Here is a 12364-nt window from a genome sequence, read left to right on the forward strand (position 1 = left end):
AACATGCCCCTTGGTGCTAGAGACTGCTGATTCTGTTGTGACACAGCAGGAACTCAAACTGATTGTCCCCCCCTTTTTAGGACCGCAACTACAGCATATGGAAGTTCCCAGGCTAAGGGTCAAATCATCTACAGCTGCCGGCCTATGCCACAGTTACTGCAATACAGGATCCAAGCCATGTCTTCAATCTATACCACAGGTCATGGCAATGCCAGATCCATAACCCTCTGAGAGAAGCCAGAGATTGAACCTGCATCCTCATGGTTACTAGTCTTGTTTTGTAAACCACTGAACCACAGCAGGAACTCCCTGTCTGCTTTTTAAAATATGAATTATACCTGTTTTCATCACTTATGTCCAGGCATTCGGTAAAACAATAAATAGCCCCATTTTGTAGCTTTTGCCAATTTCCAAGATATAAATTCTTCCACCATGAAGGTGGAATGTGCTCAGAGAAGGAGCAGAAAAATGCTACTTGGGGGTCACTTGGTTTGGTGGAAAACCGAACAGCATGCACTGGAAGAGGATTTACAAGACCAAGCCAACCACAGTTTCAATGGCTGCAAGCCGGTTGGAGGTTCCAGAGGCCCTGTAGGCTGGAGAAAGTCCTTGGGCATTTTTTTTTCTTCTTTAGGCCACTCCCATAGCACTTGGAAGTTCCCAGGATAGGGGTCGAATCTGAGCTACATTTGTCTTACTACACCACAGTTCATGGCAATGCTGGATCCTTAACCCACTGTGGGAGGCCAGGGATTGAACCCTCATTCTCATGGATGCTAGTTGGGTTCATTAATGCTGTAGCACAACCGGAACCCCTGGGCTGGAGAAAATCCTAACCAGCCAGAAGGACAGGATCTCTGAACATTCTGAGAGGTTCAGTAGAAACCCTGAGCAGCCTCACCTTAGTAGTGAATGATTGATACCAATAATACAAGAGGCTAGGGAGTTACCATTGTGGTGCAGGGAAAACGAATTGACTAGTATTCTTGAGAATATGGGTTTGGTCCCTGGCCTCTCCCAGTGGGTTAAGTATCTGGTGTTGCTGTGATCTGTAGTGTAGGTCTCAGATGCAGCTTGGATCCCTCATTGATGTGGCTGTGGCATAGGCCAGTAGCTATAGCTCTGATTCATCCCCTAGCTGGAAACTTCCATATGCTATGGGTGGTGCCTTAAAAAGCAAATAATAATACAAGAGGCTAGAAGGAAGAATTGGAGTTATTTTGTTCTTATGAGGTATACTGTCTGTCCAGTGGAAAGAGGTTCTTTTGAAAGTAGACTTGGAGTTCCTATTGTGTGTGGCTCAGCTGGGACATAGGTCGCACATGCAGCTCGGATCTGTCTTGCTTTGGCTGTGGTGTAGGCCAGCAGCTGTATCCTCAATTCCACCCCTAGCCTGGGAACTTAGATATGCCACAGGTGTGGCCCAAAAAAGAAAAAAAAAAAAAACTGGGTTATTTGCCAATGTTTACTGCAAACTCTAGGGCAGCAGTTGAGAAGGTAAAGAGAAAAGAAATATAACTGCTATGCTAACAAGAAAACCGAAAAAAAGCAGAAGAAGGAAGACAACAATTAGAATAAATACAATGGTAACAAATACAAGTTAACATATACACTAACAGTAACAAATACCATAGATATTAATCCAACTATATCAATAATCACTTTGAACATCAAAAGTCTATAAGAGATTGTGAGTTCCCCCCGTGGCTTGGTAGAAACAAACTGGACTAGTATCCATGAGGACCTTTGTTCGATCCCTGCCTTCGCTCAGTGGGTTAAGGATCTGGCATTGGTGGAGTTCCGTCCTGGCTCAGTGGTTAACTAATCTGACTAGGAACCATGAGGTTTCGAGTTCCATCCCTGGCCTTGCTCAGTGGGTTAATGATTCAGTGTTGCCGTGAGCTGTGGTGTAGGTTGCAGATGTGGCTCTAATCCTAAATGCCATGGCTCTGGCATTGGCTGGCATCTAAAGCTCCGATTAGACCCCTAACCTGGGAACCTCCATATACCTTGGGAGCGGCCCTAGAAAAGGTACAAAGACAAAAAAAAAAATCAAACAAAAACAAAACAAAAGAACTACTTACTTTGAATAAGTATGCAGAGAAATATATATCATTAAATGGTTGAAATTTACTAAAGAGGAGTTCCCTTTTCGGTGCAGCAGAAATGAATCTGACTAGTATCTATGAGGACGTGGGTTCAATTCCAGGCCTAACTCAGTGGGTTGGGGATCCGTCGCCATGAGATGTGCTGTAGGTGGCACACATGGCTTGGATTCCATGTTGCTGTGGCATAGGCTGGCAGCTACAGCTCCAATTCAATCCCTAGCCTGGAAACTTTCATGTGCTGCGGGTGCAGCCCTAAAAAACAAAAAAGAAAGAAAAAGAGAAGTTTTTTGATGAAAACACTGTAATAAACCAGAATTTTAGTAATAAATTCATAAATTTTGTTTTCATATTAGCAAGCAGGAGTTCCCGTTGTGGCACAGCAGAAATTAATTTGACTAGTATCCATGAGGATAAAGTTTTGATCCCTGGCCTTGAACAGTGGGTTGGGGTCCAGTGATGCCGTGAATGTGGTGTAGGTCAAAGATACATCTCAGATCCAGCATTGCTGTGACTGTGGTATAGGATGGCAGTTGTAGCTCATATTCGACCCCTAGCCTGGGAACTTCCATATGACATGGATTTGGCCCAAAAAATAAAAAAAAATTAGCATACAAACAAGGTTCTCATTAGTGCTTATACGAAATATACTAGACATTCTAACTGGTGCTATTAAACAGACAATAAACAATTTAAGTAATTGGAAAACCATTTACAGGCCTTTAATTTGTCTCAAAATGTATGATTATTTACATAGAAGAATTTCAAAGACTAATGTCATGAATATCTGGTGTTCTTAAAACATTTCATGAAGTTCGCCTTTTTTTTCCCCACTTTTTGACCATATCTGGGTATAGGGAAGATCCCGAGTTAGGGATCAAATTCGAGCAACAACTACAACCTAGCTGCAGCTGTGGCAATGTAGATCCTATAGTTCTCATCTGTATCAAGTGAACTATCAAAGGCCCTACTGATGCCAGATTCTTAACCCAATGCACAACAGTGGGAACTCCGGAGTTTTCCATATTTAAGGTTAGTATCCAGATATAAAGTACGGTTGCACAAATGCGAATCATAAGGATATGAAGAAAATGTCTGGGCGTTTGTTTTTGTTTTTCCGTCTTTTTAGGGCCACACCCGTGGCATATGGCAGTTCCCGGGCCAGGGGTCCAATTGGAGCTGCAGCCGCCAGCCTACACCACAGCCACAGCAACAACGGATCTGAGCTGTGTCTGCAGCCTACACCACAGCTCATGGCAACTTAGGATCCTTAACCCACTGAGCGATGCCAGGGATCGAACCTGCATCCTCATGGATACTAGTCAGATTCATTTCCACTGAGCCATGATGGGAACTCCAAGAAAATGTTTTTTAATGTTTGCCTTCAACAGATATTGAGGATAAATTTAACAAATGTTTTGTGCAAATTTACATTGCTGCTCACGGCCTCTTGGGAAAGATATATCACCTAAATTTATGGCCTAGCCTGGGTGCTCAGTAGCAGAATCATCCCTACCAAGGCATGTGGCTCCTTTAAAAGATAGGCAAGGAGTTCCATTGTGGCGCAGTGGAAACGAATCCAACTAGGAACCATGGGGTTGTGGAGTGAATCCCTGGTCTCCCTCAGAGGGTTAAGTGTGGCTGTGGTGTAGGCAGGCCCCTAGCCTGGGAACCTCCATACACTGCGGGTGCAGCCCTAAAAAGCAAAATATATAAATAAATAAATAAAAATAGGCGAGTCCCTGCTCTGGCCTTGGACAGGAAGGGGCCCATTCCTCGAAACTGGGAACTACACGACCCAGAACGCTGTGCGTGTGAGGCTGCAGTCACTGGGCCAATAAAGGCCGGCAAAAAATGGCATGTCCGTTTCCCCCTCCATGTCCGGTCCCCTCCTTCAGGCGGCCACTTTAACTGTTCCAGCTCCAGGGCGCTTTGTTGATACGACCACGAAGGTCCTCTAGGACCTCTTCTAAGAGGCGTTGTTGCAGCTGTACCGAGGCGCATCTGAAGTTTGCGACACCTCGCCCGGAACAGGGACCACTGTGAGTGTCCCCCGAAGTCCAATGCCTGCCGAGCTGTGGGACCTGCCTCAGGTAAACGCTCGTGGTCAGTGCCCTCACCGCGCTCACCCCACCAGACACTAAAGCGCCCAGTGCGGGGCAATTGCAGCCCGGGACCATGTGTCCAGGTCGGTGAGGCTGTCGTGGGTAGGGTCCTATTTCTGATGGACAGTGTGATGGCGCGTGGAAAAGGGTATTGGTGGAGGGACGCGCAGGTGCAACGGCTTGGAGGTCGGAGACGACAGGATTGGGGAAACCTGGGGTCTGTTTGATGTCTTCAGGCAGAGTGGAACCTTGACTGGCAGATTTTTCCTTTTTTTAAGGGACCTGGAGGCCGTGGATGGTGGTGACACTTTACATATTAGGGTTTTAAAAAGTTATTAAAACGCTGCTGGGAGAGGGAAGAATAGGGTGCCTCACTACTTCATGGTCCAGACATGTTTAATGTCATATCCATACCTTCTTGAGTCTGGAGATCCTGAGAAACTCCAAGTCTGGAGTCCTAAATTCATGCCAGGGGAAGGTTAACCCAAGAGGTGGTACCAGGGTGGGCAAATGCCTAGGGGTAAAATGGGTCTTTCTGCAGATAGGAATAAATAGCAGGGAGATAGGAGTCAGAAGAGGAAGGATAGCCTGAGATGGCAGGTGTGTTTTCTAGAGGTAACTAGAGGTTTTGCTCATGGGAGGGAGGTGATGTGACCAAGGCCTTAACAGGTTTCATTTGTCTTTAGAGTGGAAAACAGAATGTAGGCTTGAGAGAGGGAAGGACCATCAATGTGGAGGCTATTACCATAGTCTAGGTAAAGGTTAATGGAGCAGGGGCGTGTCTTAGGAAATGTGGTTGTATTCTGGCTGCATGTTTTTAAAGGGGCAACTAGAAATTCTATCCTGGAGGGTGAGCGAGTGAAATTCAGGAATCAGTGATGACCCGTGGCTTTACCGCTGTAGGGATGAAAGTGAATCAGTTGAGAAGACCAGGTAGGTAGTAGGTGTAATATTCTTTGAGGTTATGAGGAAGGTTGCTTTGACCATGTTAAGAGTCTGAGATATTTCAAACACCACTGAGTGGAGCCATCAAACATACAGGTTGGTAATTCTTGGGTGATTCAGGCTAGAGACATAAGGTAACTACAGTGTGGACCAAGATAATTGAGCTGTGGGTCACATTTAGGAAAAGAAAACTTCGCATTTTGGTGGCAACACTTTTAGGGAGGTAAGGTATGGAGGGTGAGGGCAGAGAATTGGGTCTCTTTCTTGTGTCCCTGGGTGATGGTGTCAGCCGTTATAAACATAGGTCAGTGACCATGAAGTTTTTGTTATGAAACAGGATAGTCTGGAAGGTAGCCAGTGCTTCCAGGAGAGTAGACATGAGATGAAGGTAGAGCCAAGGGGTAATTCATGCATATAGTCATGAGCAAATAAGGTTTTATCTATGTAAATCACCAGGCTTGGGATGGGTGATTAATTGGGCTGGAGTTTGAATGAAGGTAAGGGAGAAGAGAAAGGTTGTCACTGCTGAGGACAGCAAGTGAGCATAGAACTAGCATGGGAATATGGGTATCTGAGCTCCACATGTGATTCTGTTGGTCTGAATCTGAGGCAAGGGAATTCCAACCATGGCGCAGTGGAAATGAATCTGACTAGAAACGATGAGGTTGTGGGTTCGATCCCTGGCCTCACTCAGTGGGTTAAGGATCCAGTGTTGCCGTGCGCTGTGGTGTAGGTCACAGAGGTGGCTCAGATATGGCCTTGCTGTGGCTCTGGCATAGGCCGGCAGCAACAGCTCCAATTGGACCCCTAGCCTAGGACCTCCATATGCCACAGGACCTCCACATGCAGCCCTAAAAAGGCAGGACAAAAAAAAAAAAAAATCTGAGGCAAGGATCAGAGTCATGCAGGAAGGCCTTTATCGATGATTTCTGACATTGCTGTTGGGAATAGTGGAAGGTCTGTGGTCATATTGGGTCCTGTTTGACTTTGCCAATCATACTATGGATTCTGTCTGTCAAGTTGTGATGTGCTTCCTTGACATTTTGTGAAACCTGGGTGCCCTCAACTGACCTCAGTGCCAGTTCCTCTCCCCACAGTGTTTCTGTGGATAATGTCTCTTTGCCTAAAAACCATTACAAGGGAAACCAGATGTAGTTCCTGCTTATCTCTTTTTTTTTTCTCAATGAATTGTATTACATGTACACAGTGATCACAACCCAATTTTATAGCATTTCCATCCCAAACTCCCAGCTCGTCGCCCCCCAACCTGTCTCATTTAGAAACCATAAGTTTTTCAAAGTCTGTGAGTCAGTATCTGTTCTGTAAAGAAGTTCATTGTGTCCTTTTTTTAGATTCCACATGTAAGTGATAGTATATGACATTGGTGCCTCACTCTCTGACTAACTACATGTAGCATGATAATTTCTAGGTCCATCTATGTTGTTGCAAATGCCATTATTTCTTTCCTTTTAATGGCTTTGTAATTTTCCATTTTGTATATGTATCACACCTTCTTGATTCACTTCTCTGTCAATGGACATTTAGGTTGTTTCCATGTCTTGGCTATTGTAAATGGTGCTGCAATGAACGTTGGAGTACATGTATCTTTTTGAGTCATGGTTTTCTCTGGACAGATGCCCAGGAGTGGGATTGCTGGATCAAATGGGAATTCTGTTTTTAGTTTTCTGAGGAATCTCCATACAGTTTTCCACAGTGGTTGTACCAATTTACATTCCCACCAACAGTGTAAAAAGGTTCCCCCCCATCGTGGCACAGTGGTTAACGAATCGGACTAGGAACCATGAGGTTGTGGGTTCGATCCCTGCCCTTGCTCAGTGGGTTAAGGATCCAGCGATGCTGTGAACTGTGGTGTAGGTCGCAGATGCGGCTCAGATCCATGTTGCTGTGGCTCTGGCGTAGGCTAGCAACTACAGCTCCGATTCAACCCCTAGCCTGGAAACCTCCATATCCCACAGGAGTGGCCCAAGAAATGGCAAAAAGACAAAAAAAAAAAAAAAAGTTTCCCCCCTTTTCTCCATACCCTCTCCAGCATTTATGGTTTGTAGACTTTTTGATGTCAGCCATTCTGGCCAGGGTAAGGCGGTACCCTATAGTAGTTTTAATTTGCATTTCTCTGAAAATTAGTGATGTTGAACAGCTTTTCATGTGTGTGTTTTTTTTTTTCCTTTTTAAGGCCAAACCTGTGGCATATGGACACTCCCTGGCTAGGGGTCTAATCAGAGCTACAGCTGCTGGCCTATACCACAGCCACAGGAACACAGGATCCAAGCTGCATCTGCAACCACTCCCCACCCCAGAGCTCACAGCAATGCCAGATCCTTAACCCACTGAGTGAGGCCAGGGATCAAACCTGCAACCTCATGTTTTCTAGCCACATTCATTTCCACTGTGCCGCAATAGGAACTCCCCTTCATGTGTTTTTTTTTTTTTTTTTTGGCCATCTATATGTCTTCTTTGGAGAATTGTCTATATAGATTGTCTCCATTGTATATTCTTGCCTCCTTTGTCATAGATTAGTTGACTGTAGGTGCATGGGTTTAATTCTGGGCTTTCTATCCTGTTCCACTGATCTATACATTTTTGTCTTTGTGCCAGTACCATATGGTTTTGACGACTGTTGCTTTGTAGTATAGTCTGAAGTCCAGGAGCCTGATTCCTCCAGCTCCATTTTTCTTTTTCAGAATGTCTTTGGCTATTCTGGGTCTTTTGTGCTTCCAAACAAACTTTAAAATATTTTGTTCTAGTTCTGTGAAAAATGTCCTTGGTAATTTGATAGGGATTACACTGAATCTATAGATTGCCTTGGGTAGTATAGTCATTTTGATAATATTGATTCTTCCAATCCAAGAGCATGGTATGTCTTTCCATCTGTTTGTGTCATCTTTGATTTCTTTCATCAGCATCTGATAGTTTTCAGAGTACTGGTCTTTTGTCTCTTTAGGTAGGTTTATGTCTAAGTACTTTATTCTTTTTGATGTGATGGTAAATGAGATTGTTTCACTAATTTCTCTCTGTGATGTTTCATTTTTAGTATATAGAAATGTAGTCAGATTTCTGTGTATTAATTTTGTATCCTGAGACTGCCAAATTCATGGATGAGCTCTAATAGTTTTCTGGTAGCATCTTTAGGATTTTCTATGTATGGTATCATGTCATCTGCAAAAAGTGATAGTTTTAGTTCTTCCTTTCCAATTTGGATTCCTTTTATTTCTTTTTCTTCTCTGATTGCCATGGCTAGGACTTCCAAAACTATGTTGAATAGTAGTTGTAAGAGCAGACATCCATGTCTTGTTCCTCATCTCAATGGAAATTCTTTCAGCTTTTCACCACTGAGAATGACATTAGCTGTGGGTTTGTCTTATATGGCCTTTATTACGTTGAGGTAGGTTCCCTCTGTGCCCACTTTCTGAAGGGTTTTTATCAGAAATGGGTGTTGGATTTTGTCAAAAGCTTTTTCTGCATCTATTGAGAGGATCATATGCTTTTTATTCTTCAGTTTTTAATGTGGTGTATCACGCTGATTGATTTGCAAATATTGAAACATCCACTTCTTCTCAAGTGCATATAGAAGATTCTCTAGGATTGATCACCTTCTGGGCCACAGATTAAGCCTCAGGAACTTTAAGAAAACTGAAATCATATCAAGCACCTTTTCCAGCCACGATGCTATACAACTGGAAATAAACAACAAGAAAAAAACTGCAAAAAAACACAAACCCATGGATACTAAACAATATGCTACTAAACAACCAAAGAATCACTGAAGCAATCAAAGAGGAAATTAAAAAATACCTAGAAGCAAGTGACAACATAGACACAACAATCCAAAACCTATGAGATGCTGCAAAAGCAGCTGTAAGGGGGACATTTATAGCAATACAAGCCAACCTCAGAAAACAAGAAAAGGCTGAAGTAAACACTCTACCTTTACATCCAAAGCAGCTAGAGTGAGAACAGACAAGACCTAAAGTTAACAGAAGGAAAGAAATCATACAGATCAGAGTAGAAATAAATTAAATAGAAATGAAGAAAACCATAGAAAAGATCGATGAAACTAAAAGTTGGTTCTTTGAAAAGATCGACAAAATTGGTAAACCCTTAGTCAGACTTATCAAGAAAAAAGAGAGGACTCAAATCAATAAAATTAGAAATGACAGAACACTGTAAACCAGCTATAATAAAAAATAAAAGTCATTATATTAAAAAAATAAAATAAAATTACAAATGAAAAAGGAGAAGTTACAATGGACATCACAGAAATACAGAGGATCATAAAAGACTACTACATTCAATTATAAGCTGATAAAATGGAAAACCTAGAAGACATAGACAAATTCTTAGAAAAGTACAATCTTCTAAGACTAAACCAAGATGAAATAGAAAAGATGAAATGACTAATCACAAGTACTGAAATTGAAACTGTGATTTTAAAACTTCCAACAGGAGTTCCCATCATGGCACAGCGGAAATGAATCCAACTAGGAACCTTGAGGTTGCGGGTTCAATCCCTGGCCTTGCTCAGTGGGTTAAGGATCCAATGTTGCCATGAGCTGTGGTGTAGCTCACAGAGGTGGCTCAGATCTGGTCTTGCTGTGGCTCTGGCATAGGCCAGCAGCAGCAGCTCCAATTGGACCCCTAGCCTGGGGACCTCCATATGCCATGGGTGTGGCCCTAAAAATACAAAAGACAAAAAAAAAAACAAAAAAAAAAAACAAAAAAACACTTCCAACAAACAAAAGTCAAAGACCAGATGGCTTGACAGGTGAATTCTATCATTTAGAGAAGAGTGATCTTTTCAAAGAACCAGTTTTTAATTTTAGTTTCATTGATCTTTTCTCTGAAACTATTACAAAAAAAATTGCACAGGAGGGAAGAATCCCAAACTCATTCTATGAAGCCACCATCACCCTGATACCAAAAGCAGACACAGATATAAAAAAAAGAAAGAAAGAAATGGAGTTCCCATTGTGGCTCAGTGGTTAATGAATCTGACTAGGAACCATGGGGTTGCAGGTTCGATCCCTGCCCTTGCTCAGTGCATCAATGATCCGGCGTTGCCGTGAGCTGTGGTATAGGTCACAGACACGGCTCGGATCCCACGTTGCTTTCTTTGGCGTAGGCTGGCAGCTACAGCTCCTATTAGACCCCTAGCCTGGGAACCTCCATATGCCATGGGAGCGGCCCTAGAAATGGCAAAAAGACGAAGGAAGGAAGGAAGGAAGGAAGGAAGGAAGGAAAGAAAGAAAGAAAGAGAGAGAGAGAGAGAGAAAGAAAGAAAAAGAAAGAAAGAAAGAAAGAAAGAGAAAGAGAGAAAGAAAAAGAAAGGAAAGAAAGAAAGAAAGAAAGAAAAAGAAAATTACAGGCCAATGTCACTGATGAAAATAGATGCAGAAATCCTCAACAAAATACTAGCAAACCAAATCCAACGCTACATTAAAAGGGGAGGAGTTCCTGTCATGGCGCAGTGGAAACAAATCCGACTCAGAACCATGAGGTTGCGCGTTCAATCCCTGGCCTTGCTCAGTGGGTTAAGGATCCAGCGTTACTTTGAGCTGTGGTTTGGGTCACAGGTAGCAGCTGTAGCTCCGATTCAACCCCTAGCCTGGGAACCTCCATTTGCCACAGGTGCTGCCCTAAAAAAAAAAAAAAAAAAAAGTGTCCCTCTTTCCACAGAGGAAACCGGTTCTGGGCTTATGTCTCTGCCCTAGTCCTCTCCCCTTGGAAGCTCCCAGATTGACTCCCTGTAACGCCATAACTAGAGCCTCAGCCTTTTCTCTTGTTTTCCTTTCATTCTTCTTGGTCTTGATTGTAATACACTTGAGTTGCTATTCTAAAGAGGTGCTCCAGATCCTGATCATGGAAAAAGCCAATTTTTGGAGTTTTCTCTGTATATCTGGCACCAATTAAGTTATACATTTGTTTTTAAGAACTATTTGAGAGTTCCCCTCGTGGCACAGCTGAAACAAATCCTACTAGGAACTATGAGGTTTCGGGTTCAACCCCTAGCCTGGAAACCTCCATATGCCATGGGTGCAGCCCTAAACCACATAACAAATTATTTGGCCCTCCATTGATTCTGGGCCTATTGGTGTATTCTTTCTCAATGCTTCTCTGAGTCTTTCTAAGAAAGCTGATGGACTCTCTCTTTCCCCTTGACAAACCTCTGATAGTTTGGAGTAGGTAACAGTCTCTACTCATGCAGCTTTTAGTCCCTAAACTATACAAGTAATAAAAGGATTTCTATGCCAATTGTCTTTATCCCCCTCATCAGCAGACCAGTAAGATCACTCATAGGAACTGCCTGACACCTTGTGGGGAATCTTGTTCATTCCTCTTCTGATCTTCCCCTGGCATTTATAGCATTCCACTCACCTCCCCAATCTTGAACATTTCCTAAGACTTTGTTTTTTTTCACATATAGTCAATGTCTGGTTTAGTAATGGCATGCCATCCTTCCAGGCTAATGAGGACTATATGAGACCCTGAAAAACCTCAATATATCTATCTGGGTCATCAGCAAATTTTCCCAAATCTGTTTTTATCTGCCTGAAGCAGAAAAGGCACATGGACACATATTGGTCCCCATTCTCCTTTTGCTACCTCTTGCAAGGGGAATAAAGATGGATATAAGTTTGGCACTGGAGGGAGGAGAGGAGGAATCTTGCGCAGTATTGGAGAAGGCTGATTAATTTTTGGACTGTCTGGCCCAGTTGGGCCAGGATATGGTGGGCACCTAGGTCCTGAGGGAATTGGCATAATGCTCTGGGGAAGTCCACAAGTCTTCCTCAGTGTAGTGTCTTCCCTCATTGTAAAGGAGATCTGAACATAAGGCACTTTTGACCATTTCCCTTCTGTCTACAAAATATGTCTATTTAGAGAATAGTATTATAATCTAGAGAGCCTTCAGATGGCCATTGCTCTCCATCTGACAGGTTATATAGTGGCCGGGCTTTCGTGCAAAAGAAAATTAAACATTTCTTTTTCAGAGTCTCAGGGTCAAACTTTTTCCAGTTCTTCAAGGCACATGTCAGGGGAGTTGCTATTGAGCCATACACCAGCCTTGAGGATGTGGCCCCATCTGAAAAAGAGAAAAGACCAGCATCTAGCACCTATTGTCCTTTCTTGGTTATGTGAGGGTGTCAGCTAGACATTAGTGGTCATCAGACCTCAGGCTGACTGAAATTAACC

At 43.1% G+C, this 12364-nt stretch overlaps 1 protein-coding gene across 1 annotated transcript in view; it reads left to right on the forward strand.

The window, feature by feature from the left end:
- The window catches only part of LOC110261339 (zinc finger protein 444), a 996914-nt gene that overhangs the window by 402136 nt on the left and 582414 nt on the right, over positions 1-12364 (forward strand). The gene's annotated exons all lie outside the window — the stretch shown is intronic.

The sequence above is a fragment of the Sus scrofa genome, chromosome 6 (assembly GCF_054392235.1).
Source record: "Sus scrofa isolate SSC_HxYL_T2T_F1_AM1 chromosome 6, Sscrofa_HxYL_maternal_Yorkshire_Landrace_v2.0, whole genome shotgun sequence".
In the NCBI taxonomy this organism is placed as follows: Eukaryota; Metazoa; Chordata; class Mammalia; order Artiodactyla; family Suidae; genus Sus; species Sus scrofa.